Here is a 16,635-nt window from a genome sequence, read left to right on the forward strand (position 1 = left end):
AACACACGTTTTCGAAATGATCATAATTTATGCAGGGGGACATTCACATTCCTCAAACATTAGTCTAGTTTATGATCTTGATTAGAAAAAACAATGACAAAGGTTATATATTTTCTTGAAATATCATCTTAATTAATTATTTTGTTTGTTTTGTTGGGTTTAACGTCGCACCGACACAATTGGTCATATGGCAACTTTCCAGCTTTGATAATAGAGGAAGACCCCAGGTACCCCTCAATGCATTATTTTATCACGAGCGGGTACCTGGGTAGTAATACCGATCTCCTGTAAGCCAGCTATATGGTTTCCTCACACGAAGCATTCAACGCCCCGAGTGAGGCTCGAACCAACATCGGTAAGAGCAAGTGATTTAAAGAAAGCGACCTTAACCACTCGGCCACAAAATAACATCTTAATACACAATATCTTAATACACAATGTGTAATAGTTAAACAAGAAACATATGACTAATTCGTATAAATTATGCATGTTATGCAAAAGAATAAAACGAATTGTATGCTCATTATGCCATATAAAAATGTTGTTCAAGAATGAATTAGAAGAAAGGCATAATTATTGATATTGTAAATACAATCTGGAAAGTAGATCCCTCGGAAGCACCGAGAACAAGGCAAACAGTGAAAATTGCATACTCGGTTTGATTGAGTCTGTTCATGAGCAGTAATGTAAAGTGCAACACTGCCCACGCCCTCTAGCACCGGCTAGCACCATGTGACCCCAGGGCGGGGCCATATTTAAACCTAGGGAGATAATTTTGAGGAACACTAGATGATACTAAATACCAAATATCATAGTCCTAAGACCTGTGATTTTGGAAGAGAAAATTTTAACATTTTTCCATTCGGTAGCCATGACAACCAGAGTCCTGTATGGAATACTAAGCTTTGAACAGTTTTAAAGTATACCATCAAAGGAACATACCTGTGAAGTTTCATCAAAAGTGGCCTGGTGGTTTAGGAGATGTTGTTTAAAGGACAGTGTGGACGGACGGACACCGGCCGATGAGCGATCACAATAACTCACATCTGAACAAAATAACGTCCTTGTTGTGCACTATGGAAAACATAGTAAAACAAATTCTCTTGGAATTCTGCCCGCTACATGTACCTGAGAAATCTGTTAAGTTCACCTGTCGCTTTTATTGCGAAATAACATCTGATATATGGTTCTAATCTGCATTACTGCAATAATGGTCATTCGTAAGCCTGATATATGTAAGTAATGCGAAAGAAATTACCGGATTTCAATATCAAGTGTCAGAATGAAATCAAACAAACAAATTTAAGCCGATTAGTCTTAATAAACCAACAACATTAACCTAATGAAGACTAGATTTGCATACGTCATCAGCATATATAAAATGAACGTGAGGAAAACAACCCGTTGTAAGAGCCTTAAACTAATCAAATAGGAGGGGTTTGTAAATCACACTTTTATGTTCATTATGCCGTATAAAAATGTTGTTAAAGAATGAACTAGCACAAAGGCATAATTACTGATATAAAGTCTATTGAACCATGGTTATATCTCACCTATGCTGGAACCCTTGTTGATGTCATTCCCGAATCCGTATCAGTCTACGGTTTTGCTGATGATCATATAGCAAATAAAAGCTTTCGTCCCACTTCTGTTTCCGTAGAATCACAAGCGATCGGATACCTCGATTGATGCGCAGTTATAATCAATGACTGGATGAATAGAAACAAACTGAAAATGAACACGTCAAAAACTGAATTCATTATGTTTGGTAGCAGACCTCAATTGTACATATATTTTACAGTTCAGTTCAGTTTATTCGGCAAATCGGCAAAATATATTGCCTTTGGCCATCTTACAAAGTGTAAAGAGAATATGGCCAAGACATACAATACAATGGCAATACAATAATAAAATGAAACACAAACATGCATGCATTAAGAAACAGTCATGCTATCTAGGGTATGAGATCTTTTAACAAAAGCAGCTTTTACATAGTTTGATAATTTGAACAACATACGCTTACTATTTGTTGACATCACATGTATAAATTTATTCAGATTTGGCCATGATACTGGCCCTAGATACTTTCGGCGAATTTCAGAATAAAGTGGGCAACATAACAAGAAGTGATACTCAGATTCAACATTCTTTTGATTACAACATTTACAAATGCGATTTACTCTACCAATACCACTGTATCTACCTAGTTCAATTTCAAGATGGTGTGAACTTAACCTAAAACATGTAAGTTGTTTACGCAAACTATCATTTGTAACAAAGTCTAGATAAGGCTCATAGCAAAATGAAGTTTTATATTTGACATAATATTCTAGTTTAGACATTTCATTGATACATGAAGACCAGTTTTGTATATACTGGTCTCGTAAACGTCTTTTTAGTATATGGAAGTAGTCAACACTTGCATCAATTTCAGTTAATAAATGAGGAAATCCTAAGTTTTCGATTAAAGTTTTCATGGAATTTGCCCAGTTTTTTCTATTCAGACTAGCTGATTCATAATTAAATAATATATATTCAGGTGCCCCGACATTTTTTCTTACTTTTAACCAATATTTAATCGCTCTCTCTTTGCATAAAATTGATAATGGAAATCTTCCTAGTTCCCCAAATACGGCTAGGTTTGGTGTATGTTGACGCACGCCTAGAATTTTTTTGCAGAACCTAATATGTAATTTATCAATATTTTTAAAAGTATACGCTCCCCAAACCTCCGATCAATATAATAGAATGGGTACAACCATACAATCAAAAAGGTACAATTTGGTTTTTATATCAAGTGGAACCCTGTCAAATAACGATAAAAGATTATGGTACGCTTTTAATGCCTGATCTGATAAGGCCGTAACAGCACCAGATATTGTGAATTTGCTTTCGTTTTTCAAATACACACAATTTTGTCTTATTGATATTAATTTTCAAGCCCCATTTACAAGAATATTGATAAAGGTTATCTATTTGTGCCTGTAAACTAACAGGGTCTGTAGTGAATAAAACAATATCATCTGCAAACAAAATTAAGTACATTGAAAGCATGTTCAAGTCATTCTCATTCAATGAGTTAGGATCGATGTTTTTAACAATATCATTAATAAAGAGAATAAATAGCAGGGGAGATAATGGCTCTCCCTGTTTTACACCAAGACTTACGTCAAAGAATTCTGACATGGTCATAGTAGAACCTAATTTAATACAAGACTTTACGTTACTATATATTGCTTTAATCATATTGATCATTTTACAACTGATGCCAGATTCCACTAATTCAACCCATAATGCATCTCTGATGATGGTATCAAAAGCTTTTTCGTAATCAATAAATATGCACCACAATTTGGCATTATTATATAATGTCTTCTGCATAATTGTGTGAAGTAAGAATATGGCATCAGCCGTAGAACGACCATCACGAAAACCATACTGAGCTTCAGTGAAAACATCATTCCATTCGCACCATTTATTTATCCTATTTCGTAATAATAAAGAAAAGATTTTTGACATAATATTTACTAAGGTAATTCCTCTGTAATTTGCAGGGTTGCATTTATCTCCCTTTTTATGTATAGGTACAATGACTCCTTTGGTCCATGCTACAGGATAAATACCTGTATCATAAATTTTATTAAAGACTGTACATAGATATGGACTTATAAAATGATTTGCATCAATAAAGAAATCTGCAACATTATTATCAAGATCACAACTCTTATATCTATTCAAAGATGAAATGGTTTTACGAATTTCCTCTACAGTAAATGAAGCATCTAATTGTTCAATATGGACGCTTTCATCACGTGACTGTGGATGAAATTCGTCCTCAAATTGATTATTATGAGAGACTGACATATTAGCAAAATGTTGCTTAAATTCATTGACATCTATATCATTGTATACAGACATTTTTTTCTTATTAATTTTTTTAATATATTTCCAGAATTTTCTGGGAGCGTGCTTACCCATATCAAACAATTTACATTTTTCTGAATAATAGTAGGCCTGCTTAGCTTTCCGTTTAGTTTTGGCAAAATCTGCTCGACTACGCAAAAATGCAAGCTTATTACTTTCAGTAGGATTTAATATAAAATCACGTTTACTCCGTACAAACATATTCTTAGCAATACGGCATTCATCGTTAAACCAAACGCTCTTTTTATTATTTTTATTTCGGTTGGTTGAGTATACTTTGCCAAAACATTTGGAAGAAATATCATGAATAACCTTTGACATGTTATCAATACAGGTATCTATATCACTTTCACCAGTATTCAAACTCGAACAAATATTGTCAAAAATATGCTTATTAAGATCTAATTCATCATAAAAAGCAGTTAAGGTATAGGTCCATGTTTTGGAGAAAAAAGTTCGAACGTCATCAAATCATAGAAAGAAAGCATTGTTTTACATGAAAATTTAACAGCATATAAAACATTTATATTATTCTACAAAACCATTGTCAATTTGCTGATATATTTATTGAATTCCGGAAAGGGACTGCATGAAGGGGCCACACTTCTGGACAGTTCAGTGCCTTTAAAAACTCACTATTTATTAAAAGCTGTTACAGGTCTTCGTTTTGATGCATTTGCAACAATCGTGCGAGTGTTTAAACTTTACATAACTAGGTTAAAACATCGTTTTTGACAATTGTTTACATTTTTTCTTTACAAATGGCATTCTTTTTAAAGGGGACAAACTCATTAAGATATAGTTTTAAGTATCCAACTCTGTGGGACAGAACAGTAAAACATGTATTGGACAGATAAGTTGTTTGTCATAGTGCTGTTCATTTACTAACAAATCTGTTGTTTTGTGATATTACTGCTAAACTTAAATCTGACGAATTCCACTGAATCGTCTCTATATTTTGAACATTACGTTCACGCTCAGTTACTGTATTATATTGCATAGCAAATATTTTTGGACAGTGGTCCGAAAATTCTGTTAAATCATTAACATACATCAAAGACATAGAATCAAAGTTTCTAGCATGTGAAATCACATAATCTACAGTACTAGCAACTGGTCTGTTTCTATAAATAGAATGGTATGTATAATGACCCTTTTCAAGTCTGCCGTTAGCAATATGAATGTTATTTTCTTTGCAAAGTGATAATAATTTCATGCCATAACTATTCACATGACTATCAAAATTTCGCCGGACGGGAATATCAGACATATTTTCATCATCACACGGCATGTTAACATATCGGTCCAAATGAATATCTTCAATATAGTCTGCTTTTTCTCCTGTTCTTGGGTTAAAATCGCCAGTTAGATAAACTACTCCTAGATCACTATATTTTCTAATGTCATTGTTTAAAGTATCAAAAAAATCAAATTCATATAAAGCAGAGTTAACATTTTTGTATACGCTGGAATCCTCCGGAGGAATGTAGCACGTGCAAATGTAAATATCATTGTCAAATTGAAACGACTCCTTTTTAAGTTTAAACCATACTATACCGTTATAATTGATATTGATCAGCTCTATCTGATTTACTAATTCAGTTTTGTAATAAATGATCACGCCCCCGCTACTCCGTCTAGCTTTACGATTTGTCCTCGGGCGTGGACAGTTAAAACACTCGTATCCTTTTATGTTTACATTCCGTTAGTAATAAAATGTCATAATTTGATACAAAATTTATAAAATCATCATCTGTTAATTTTGAACTAATACCCTGTATATTCCAAGATAGAAAAGTTAACTGTTTCTTTTTGGACTCCTAGGCTGTAGATAAATTATCCAGCTCCTTGATTGGCAGGGAGTTCACTGTATACATTCGGCCGTCTATATATAATTTATCCCCTATCAAAGAAGCCGTTTTGCCCGCTTTTCTCGCTTTAATCATGTCCGGGATTAATCGTTTGCGCCTTTTTTGAACAATTGTTGGGTGTTGGTCGCCTACATTGTGCGAGATCGAGTCTTTTAATTCAAACACCTTTTGTTTAACAGTGTACTTGTCACGGGGATTATGAAATTTTACAATTATTGGGCGCTTTTGCCATGTATATATTTGCCGAGTCGATGTAACCTGTCAAACTTGATATTTTTCTCGGGGTTTTCTATTTTCAGCGAATCTTTGCAGAATGTGTATATTTTTGCGGCACAGTTTTCTACTTTTCTCTCGTCAACGCTGACACATTCTTCAAATTCATAAAACAATAAATTGTCACGCATGGACCGTGCTTGTAAATCTACTACTTCCTCGGACAAACGGTGATTATCAGCTTTCAATGTAGTAAACTCGTCCGTTAACTGTTTATTATGTAATCTTTGATCTTTCAACTGCTTCTCAATGTTTGATTGTTTAGATTGAATTTCATCACATATCTGAGTGTCATACGCCCTACTTGCTTCAATATCGGTTAACTTTGAGTGATAATTGTTCACTTTCTCTTCTAAAGATGTTACCCTTGTATCCATGCACGCCATTTGTCTGGACATCGATGATATTTGTTTTTCTGTATTGTCTAATTTTGACAATCGCTTGTCTAACGCCTCTAATTTTTCAATGATCATTTGCTGAAAATTTACTTGCCCTGGTGTCTGTGACAAAGGAGGCACGGCAGATGTCTGAGCCATTTGTGTCGGCATTGACTGTGAGGTCATGTAATTTTGTTGCATAGGAGCGTAATATTGTCCATTACATCCGCCAGGATATGGGGGAATTTGAGATAAGTAACTTTGCGACTGCGGCGGCGAAGACGGACAAGCCATTGTCAATATATCAATATAACTGTTATTTTGAGATTTGTTCAAATTTTGTCGTTTACTTGTATCAGGGGCTGAACTCACCGACTCAGGTGAAGCTTGAGATTTAGTCCGCTTTTTTGGCTTGGATTTTTTTGAAGACCCCATTCACAAATGAGGCAATATCAACTCCGTCAGTAATCCGATCAAAAGCACATCAATTGCACAGCACATTCACTATATTCACAATAGACAGAAAGAGAAAATATACAAAAAGGATTTTTTTTCGAGAATTCAAAATTTTATGTCCGCCATAACAAATTCGACTAACATTACTGGCGATGATATTAAACGTGAGAGCGTAAATAAAAGTGACGAAACCTTGAACTTCAAAGGTCATGTCATAGTACAACCATGTTAAATTACCTACGAATTAAGAACATCCGAACATATTTAACAAAACAGCCACTGAAATTTTAGTTTTGTCTCTAGTTATTTCACGTCTGGATTACTGCTCTGTCATACTGTATGGTGTAGCTAACGCTGAGGTGCGTACCATAATGAAAAAAATGTCTGAATTGGTCTGAAACTGGATCTGAAATTAAGCTGATTTTTGGATGAATATATGGTCAGAAACCATGTCTAAATTTTGTCCTTAACAAGCTACAAATAACTATGAACAACAAAAAAGAAAGACCTACAATTTTTGCGCCAAATCATAGTGCTCTGTGAAATTAACAGATTGTGAAAATTACAATCTTGGCTTTCTTAACGTCTGAATTGTACAGATTATTGTATTACCAGTGTATAACCAGAGTTTTGTCAGTATCTGGTTTTGAATTATCAGTAAATTATAAAGTAAATTTATATCCAGTGTTAATATAAATGTCAGACACGAAATTCCTACCAGAGCAAGGTCATTTGCCATTTTAGTGCCTTGGTCTACCATGTTTGAACATGTTTTATATTAAATTTATTTTATTCCTTGTTATTTTTTATTGCATTACAACTCCATCTGCCCCCTATGAGTGCTTTATTTTGCTTTAGCTCCGGGTTTAAACATAGGAAAGCATTTTTTTAAAGAAAAATTATTTCTTGTATAATCATGGTTGAACATGTTTGCCATTTTTCTGATTGCTTCCTGTATCTGAACACTGCATCAGTTTTAATTTAGTTCTGGCTGGTTTAAGGCTTAAAAACATTTTTGGCAGAAAAAAAGGCATAATGATGTTTGATGGCTGAACAAGTTCATAAAACATGATTAGCTAACATGATTGTAGATACAAAAACATGTTCCAACATGTTTTAACATATTTAATCATTTTAAAATCATAATTCATATTTCGCTATGGAAAGTGTCCACAGTCGGTCACAATGGCTTACCTATAACACACAATATCCACTGTAATGCCAGTAAGGCCAAACGTCAATTTAAATATGTATAGATAAAACCAGTTAACTTTATTGTTTCATCTTGGTCTTAGAAATTTTTTTCACAGATATGTCTGAAAATTCTGACAAACTCACATGACTGAAAAATTCAGTCTACTGGCACTCAGAATAATTCGGATAAAGAAGTTATCTGAATAATTCATACTTTTTTATTCATACACTTTCAGACATCTGAATAGTTAATATCTCATTCAGAAATATTCAGCAAATATTCCGAAATGTTCTGACAAACTTACATGACTGAAAAATTCAGTCTATTGGCATAATTCAGATAAAAAGTCACCTGAATAATTCATACTTTCTTATTCGTCTGAAAAGTTAATATCTCATTCAGAAATATTCAGCAAATATTCAGAAATGTTCAGTTCCAAAAATGCTTGATTCAGAAATATTCATATAGAAGATTTTTGTTCAGGACAAAGTCTGAAAAATTTAAACCGATTCAGACATACTTTTTCATGAGGGTAAGATGCAACGTATTCAAAACTTGTGCGTAAAACTTGTCCATAACAGAAGGAAATTTGACAGTTCAAAACAAGCATTGTATGCCGGTAAAAGCAAGGACTGAGTTTAGGATATTTTCTCTCATGTATAGTTGTCACATTTGCAGAGCACCTATGTATTTAACATAATTGCTTACAGAGTATGTTCCTAGTAGACAAGGTTTGAGATCGTTAGAAAATTCTAAATGTCGTTATGTTGTTCCATACAACAAGTGCAAAATATTTTTGTTAAAGTTTTTACATTTCAACATTTATATTTTTAAGATTTATTAAATTAAATATACTTGCTGGTACAGGCTCTATGGGTAGGGTAACCGCTTGAAGCACTGATATTCGGCAAAAGGTGTAAGATGGGCTTAGGGAGTAGGGTGAAGTCATGACTGTTTGTTTAAATAAAGACAATAGACAGTAAAGTGATTAGAAATCAACGTTTTCGAATATTTCTAAACCTTAGAAGGTATGTAGGTAGTAGGTAACACAATAAAGAGCAAATTTTAAAATTTCCAATAGTGGTCCTGAATTTTCATTGTGGTCCGTATGAGATTTCTATTTCTGTTTTCTCCTTTTCGTTTGCCTTTCTGTAAGTACTGTTTTCTAACCTTTTTGTATGAACAATTTTGTAAATATACTTTATTGTTAATCTGGTGCACGATTTGGCTATATTGCAGTCTGTGCATCTCTGTGTTATGTATAACAGTAACAATTCAATTTAGTAACAACTCTGTTTTATAACTGTACCAGTACAATTTAGTAATAATTCTTATTTTACAGTAGATTTGTATATCTGTTATTACAGTTGCTGTGAATAATGTAATATAAGCTAGGTACAGTTTAGTGATAGATTAACTGTGATTTGTTTATGATATCAGAAACCTGACGAGTTACTCTCATAATACAACATTGGAAGATATTATAAAATTTAGAAGACTTCGACAAGTGTATATAGTACAGCTAAAGCCCTCTACAGACGGTAGGTTTTTGTTGTACAACACCAATTAAATTCAAGATGTACAGCCAAATATTATCGTGTGTATGATGCTATTCCTTGATTTCGTAAATCTTAAGTCTTGACTTACAGATTAGGACATGTTCTATTTCGTAAGTTTTGCCTTACGTACCACCCATGTTGACAAACAACAAATTGGCAAATAATTAGTTGATAAGAGGCAAGTGAATGAAATTCCAGAGACAATTGTCCAAAAAATAAACACAAATCTGAATATAAAATGGCTTCTAATGCATAATAGAAAAAGGATGACACTGAAAAGTTAAATGATTTGAGCCGCGCCATGAGAAAACCAACATAGTGCGTTTCCGACCAGCATCCGCGCAGTCTGGTCCATACTGTTCGCTAATGGTTTCTCTAATTGCAATAGACTTTGAAATCAAACATCACTGATCCTGACCAGACTGCGCGGATGCAAAGGCTGGTCTGCTTCCATGCTGGTCGCAAAGCCACTTTGTTGGATTTCTCATGGCGTGGCTTATTTGTGTCATGCGTAATCAAATTCATGGGACATAAAAAGGTGAATATCATTTTTATTATTAATGGTTACATTCTTTTCAGTACCTGATGCACTTTATGTTATATAGGTAAATCTCTGTGATTTATATTAGAATGGAATACTGTCTGTATGTGAAAAATGTACAATTTCAAAATTGTACATCTTTGAGATAATTAGTGTTGTACAACAAAAACCTACCGTCTGTAGAGGCTTTAACTGGCAGTTTTATTCTTACTTTAACAGTTACAAAAGATGCGCTTTTGAATGAAATGAGCTTGCACAACACTAGTAAGTATTAAAGATGCATGCTCTTAGGTTTTGTATACATCCAAAAGGATATCATACATATATGATACATATTTATGACAACGACATCTATAAGCATGTGTATAACATCAAGAATTTAAGTGCATATTGGAAAACTTGATTTTAGCCTTTTCCCCTTTTCCAGTTGGCGGACGATGCAGCGTCGCTGTATTGACATGAAAGATATCTACAAACATGTGAAATAGCCATTAATCATATTCTGTTGACATTGTATTTTCAGTCTTGCGCGCTGCACGCGCTGCATGTGTTAATCTAATTTCATATAAAAAAGTTCCATTATTAACCGAAATCTTAAGTGTTTCTGAGCGATCTATGCATGCAAAAATTATTTCAGATCATTCAATGCAAGTATGATAGAACATTAATGTCCTCTTCACATGATGGAATGTTTACTTTCTGATTAAAATTTACATCCGAGCAAAATTGCATTTTCATTCAGTAAAGGGTTCTGGTTGAAAATAAAATTACTGCCATCATCATTTGGCATATGAAATTCATTAGTGTAAGATCTGATAAATATTTTATTGTTTAACCTTACTGTAGTGTATTGTTCGCAACATAATGTTTCTCACATAATTATTAAGCTTCACTTTGAATTCTCACAATAATTGTTCTTTTTAATAACAAAATCCTTAACAATAACACAATATGTTTTGATTGTAAAAATGCACTCTAACATTACCGACTTTGTAAGTATATTTTTCAATTGAACGTTACTCATGAAATAAATGGCTAAAAAATTTGCATGGTACCCTTTTATACAAAACAATATACCACAGGCTTACACTTAAAACTAGGTCGTAATAGGCGCAAAGATACATCCTACACAATTTTTACAAGCAAACAACAGGTATAGAGCTCCTTACGTTACACTCTTTTAAGGATGATAAGTTGATAGGTAAATAATCTGGTCGACATTAAGTATACAAATATAGATCACTGCCTATGCAACTTATTTGACCTACTGAATGTATTGTTTTGCCAAGAAGCTGCCCTGTTCATTTTGAAATCGAGTCGTAGAAAGGAGGTATATAATAAAATGGTCATTACAACAGTGGCTAGATCTTGGATTTTGTATTCGGCTCTCGTGGATTTTGTAACAACGTGTTGTTAAGAAGTCAGACAATATCTTGCCTTGTTTTGTTGTAAAGGTCCATTTAACTAAAGCAATACTTGATGAACTTTGATAATATCTTGATTTTTTTATGAAAAAGTATTACAAAAGGCTTTTTTCACAGGAAACAATAGACAGTGCCATTATAACCGCCCGTCCTTTCCTGCATTGAATTGTACAACCACAATGGATATATAAAAAGTTTAGTCTTGTCACTCGTTAGGTAATCATATATTATTTTACCTTCAACTCTTTTAGTCTTTAAACGGATATACCATAATTACTATTAAAAAAATATTTTTTTTTCACAACATATTTAACATTATTTTGTTTCTTTCTTATGTCAGTTTGAATCCTCGTGATTTATTTGGTTTACTCGTTTTTTTATGGTTTCGAAAGGAAATGTAACCAATTGGATGAACGCTGGTATCTGTAACGTACCCCTTAACACCTAATCGAAAACAAGAGCTCATTGAACATGAATGGCCCCTTGATGCATTCAGTAATTGCACAAGGAACAGAAATTGTTTGGTCGCTGTACACAAATATTCTACTGTTGTGGATCAATGTGACCTTTGACCTTTGGCCTATAGACTTCAAACTCAATAGGGGTTGTCTGCTGGTCATGACCAACCTCCCTATTAGGTTTTGTAATCCTAGGCCTAAGTGTTCTCAAGATACCGTCCGGAAACGGTTTAACTTTTCCGGGTTACCGTGACATTGACTTTTGTCCTACTGACCTCAAAATCAACAGGAGTCATACCATCCTCGATATTAACTTTCATGATCCTAAGCTCAAGCGTTCCTAATTTATCACCCGGAAAACATTTAACTAATCCAGATTACTGTGACATTGGCCTTTGATCTACTGATCTCAAAATCAATAGGGGTCATTAGCTGATCATGATTAACTTCCCTGTCAAGTTACCTGATCCTAGGCCCGAGCGTTTTCAAATTATCATTTTGGAAACAGTTTAAACTGTTCCGTGTCACTGTGACATTGACCTTTGACCTCAAAGTCAATAGGGCTGATTTGCTGGTCATGAATAACCTCCATATCAACGTTCATGATCCTAGTCCCAAGCATTCTCCTGTTATCATCCGTAAACCGTTTAAATGTTCCAGGTCACTGTGACCTCGACCTTTGGCCTATTGACCTCAAAATCAATAGGGATCCTCTGCTGCTCATGATCAACATTCTTATTAAATTTTATGATCCTAGGAACAAGCTTTCTTCAGTAACTCATCCGGAAACCGTTTACTTTACCGGGTCACTGTGACCTTGGCGTTTGACCTACTGATCTAAAAATCAATAGTGGGCATCTGCGGGTTATGATCAATCTTTCTATTCCTAGGCCTAAGCGTTCTTTAGTTATCATTCGGAAACGGATTGGTCTACATACTGACCGACCTACCGACATCTGCCAAACAATAGATTCCTCCTTCTTCGAATTGGGATATAAAAATAGTGATCTCTTTTATATGTTGAAACCAAACCGTTTTCAGATTTTTATGATGATCCTAAATAAAAGCAAAATGCTGGCATGCTTATTATGTGTGGGTGTATAATGCAAGATGTCAAAGAAAATTCACCATGTATACAGTAAATTCAGCTATTAGTAACTAAGTTCGTAAAGACTAAAGTACACATAACAGTGGTGGAAGCGTAATTGTTTTTTGTCCATTATTGTTTGTTGTCCATATAAAAGGCGTTCATAATCGTTATTGACAGAAAGCCAGTAATTGTTTGAAAAATTGCGAACACCTTTAAACAAGTTGACATCAATATATAAGGACCTTTAAAACTAGGACAAGCTGACAAGTTATTTATGTGTAGGAAGATAATTGGGATATTTTCAGGATGTACAACTTCGATGCTATTAATCTGGTTTAATGAACGTGTCAAGACTAAACCATTTATATTCTCATTTTACGTTAGTGCCAGGTGAAGTACGTAAGTATGTTACGTAGTTCTTGAGATTTATTAAAATCTATCAAATAAAAAGAGTAATGTCTAGGTATATGCCACAGAAAAAAGAACTGTACTAAAGTAGAAGATGCTTCTGTTGATAAGCGCATGTCTCGCCTAATGCATAGTAGTTACAGGCAAAAAGCCAAAAGGGGACTGGAGCGAAAGTCAAAAAGAGAGACACTGATTGTTGGTATAGTGGCAGAAGTGCAATAGGGATCACCTACTCGGCATGTCAAATCATCCCATGAAGTTTCAACATTCTGGGTCAAGTGGTTCTCAAGTTATGGTTTGGAAACGGTTTTCTATATTCTTTATATATATTCTCTATTTTTAACACCAAATAACAGTGAACTATGACATGTTAAAATACAGATGATATGTACTTCTTTCCATATTTTTATCGTATTTCTTTTAACTCATCCAGTAATGTCATATTTATATTAGTGAGTTGTTTAGCCTTGGTCAATAAATAGTTAAATTCAGAGTGGAAAATAAAATAAATTCTTTTCATTGATTTGCTGTCGCTATTTCACAACATTCTAATGTGCATTTTTTGTTAAAAAATAGTATTTCATTGAAAAAAAGTGTAGCGCAATAAAAACGAGTAGTGCAATAAAACTAAAGAATAGTGCATGCTAGCTATATCGTTCCCAAAAAACAAAGACAAATATGAAACAGGGTATGCCACGCACCAAAAACGCAGCCTCCTCAAAACGAAACCCAAGACATAGCTAACTCGTTCCCAGAGTTAGTCAAAAATCAAATTCTTTGTTATAATATATATACACGTGAGCAATCCTTCGATACAGTTCGGAGGAACCCTTACTAGCCATGAATCGTCTTCATCAAGGCGGCTTTATTATAAAGGAAAGTAACTTATCATTTATAGTAAATAAATATAAATTACACATGTTACGCAAAATTTGATTGGTTGACTACTCGTGGGAACAAAATAGCTATGTCGTGGGAACGAAATAATGAGTTGTTCCCACGACATAGCTAACTTGTTCCCACGAGTTACTTAATCGTTCCATCGACATAATTATCATGTACTACTCTTTTTCTATTCTTATTGTTTTATTACACTACTCTTTTTTTATTGCGCTACTCTTTTATTTCAATGTAATTTTTTTTTTAAAATTGCACATCATTTTTTTAAGTCGTTAACTCGTTACCTCGACATACTAAATCGTTCCCTCGAGTTAGTATCTCGTGGGAACGACATGAAAGAGAAGTTCAATTTGAAAAGGACAGTGCATGTCAACTCTATTCCATTGTATAGATTATACATAAATGACTGTTATAATCCTGCAAAACTTTATTGAAAACTATCGTACCGTTTCGGAGGTTTTTGTATCAAGTGTAGTCATATACACTAAGCAAAATATATGTAGCTATTTAAAATGAACACAAATCTGAAATTACGATAAAGTACGCTCAGAAACCTGTAAGACAGATACTCAGTTGAGTACATACTTCGTATAGAGAAGTCTGTAGCATCAGTTTTTTTTTAAAACTGTTTACAACTGGGGACGTGAATTTAAAAATAGACAGTCCGTATCGACAAGGAAAATTATGTCAGGCCTAAAATCAGCAGAAAGTCAAAGAACATTTTTGCTGTAAGCCGTCTGATTGATAAAGACATGTACATGGTTTCCGAGATAGCGTCTTGTCTTCGCATGCCAATGGGGAGAACTCACGCGATTCTTACAAAGCACTTTAAATAGTTTAAGAAAGGTTAGTGTCAGATGGATGGCTTAAATGTTAACTGAGGAGCAAAAGGCATATATGGTCAAATTTGCTAAGGGTCTCAAATTCTGACAGCATCTAACAGATGAGACTTAGATATAATTTTATGCGCCTAAGTGCCGCTTAAACAACAGACGTTGGCTGCGAAAAGGTGATTCTTTAGACCATTAGTGGCAATAAAAACCAAGTGTAAAACCTCCCCATACCTGCAATCTATTCTATCTAATCGAGCTTTTATATTTTAATCTCTTCAGATTTTTCAGAGCAACATTAACGTTGTGTTAGTGAACTGTTCAATTTCTCAGTAAGAACATTTCGGCTTAGATGATTCCAATACTCCCGCTTTAATAGCCTTGGTTATTGTTTAATAACCCCTTTGATTTTATCTTTTGCCAGTTTCTGTTACACATGTATATGCAGGCCCCGAACCTCAAATCCCCTTTGACCGCTTAGCTGAATAATGAGAGTGCTGTTTTCATGGAATTGCATTGAATCTGTGTTTCGTTGAAGGTTTAATGTGCATGGCATGAATACATATGCATATGTCTCTAAATTGTGGGGTTCTGTTCAACCCGGGGCTAGATAGTGTGCTCGGTCGCATGCATTTGCGCTAAAATCCTTGAACATGCTCAATCAAACCGAGCTTGCAACATTTTCATTTTTTGTCCTGTTGAGTTTCCACTTTTTCTAGCTTTTCAAAAGTGCGTGGAATTTCCCAGCAGGATTGTCATTACTTCTAGAATTAGCCATTGTACAGGAAGACAGTGGGGCACAGCCTTGCACCGATCAGCGGCAAATCATTTCATCATTTGAATATCTGAATCAAGCGACGCTATGGCTTGTATAATCTTAACCTAGGCCTATCGTTTTTCCTTGGTGAGGACGGGAAATCTGGACTGCAACTTAACGTTATATATTAATTCACTTAAGGTGACTCCGGACCTTAAAGCGGTATACCTCCAGATCGTTCGGCAGCAAAAAAAAAAATATGTTTTAGATATCTTGCAATAAATGCTTTATTTCTTAAGAAGGCTTTAAAACTTAATTACTGACAAACTTTATGTTACGGAAACACATGAGACTTTGCTGTTTTTACTACTTTTTACGATGAAAATCGAAAGGCGATTGTCACGCTTTCGCTCCAAGTAAACTGTCTCGATTATAAATATCTATATTTTGAAGTCATTATCCACTACTACAGCTAAAGCGCTATTTGTTACGAGGACGGGAAAATGTCTTTATTGCCGCGGCGGTCCGGGGTTCGATCCCCGACGCGATCATCCTTTTTTCTTGATTTGGAA

This window comes from Mercenaria mercenaria, chromosome 1 (assembly GCF_021730395.1).
Source record: "Mercenaria mercenaria strain notata chromosome 1, MADL_Memer_1, whole genome shotgun sequence".
In the NCBI taxonomy this organism is placed as follows: Eukaryota; Metazoa; Mollusca; class Bivalvia; order Venerida; family Veneridae; genus Mercenaria; species Mercenaria mercenaria.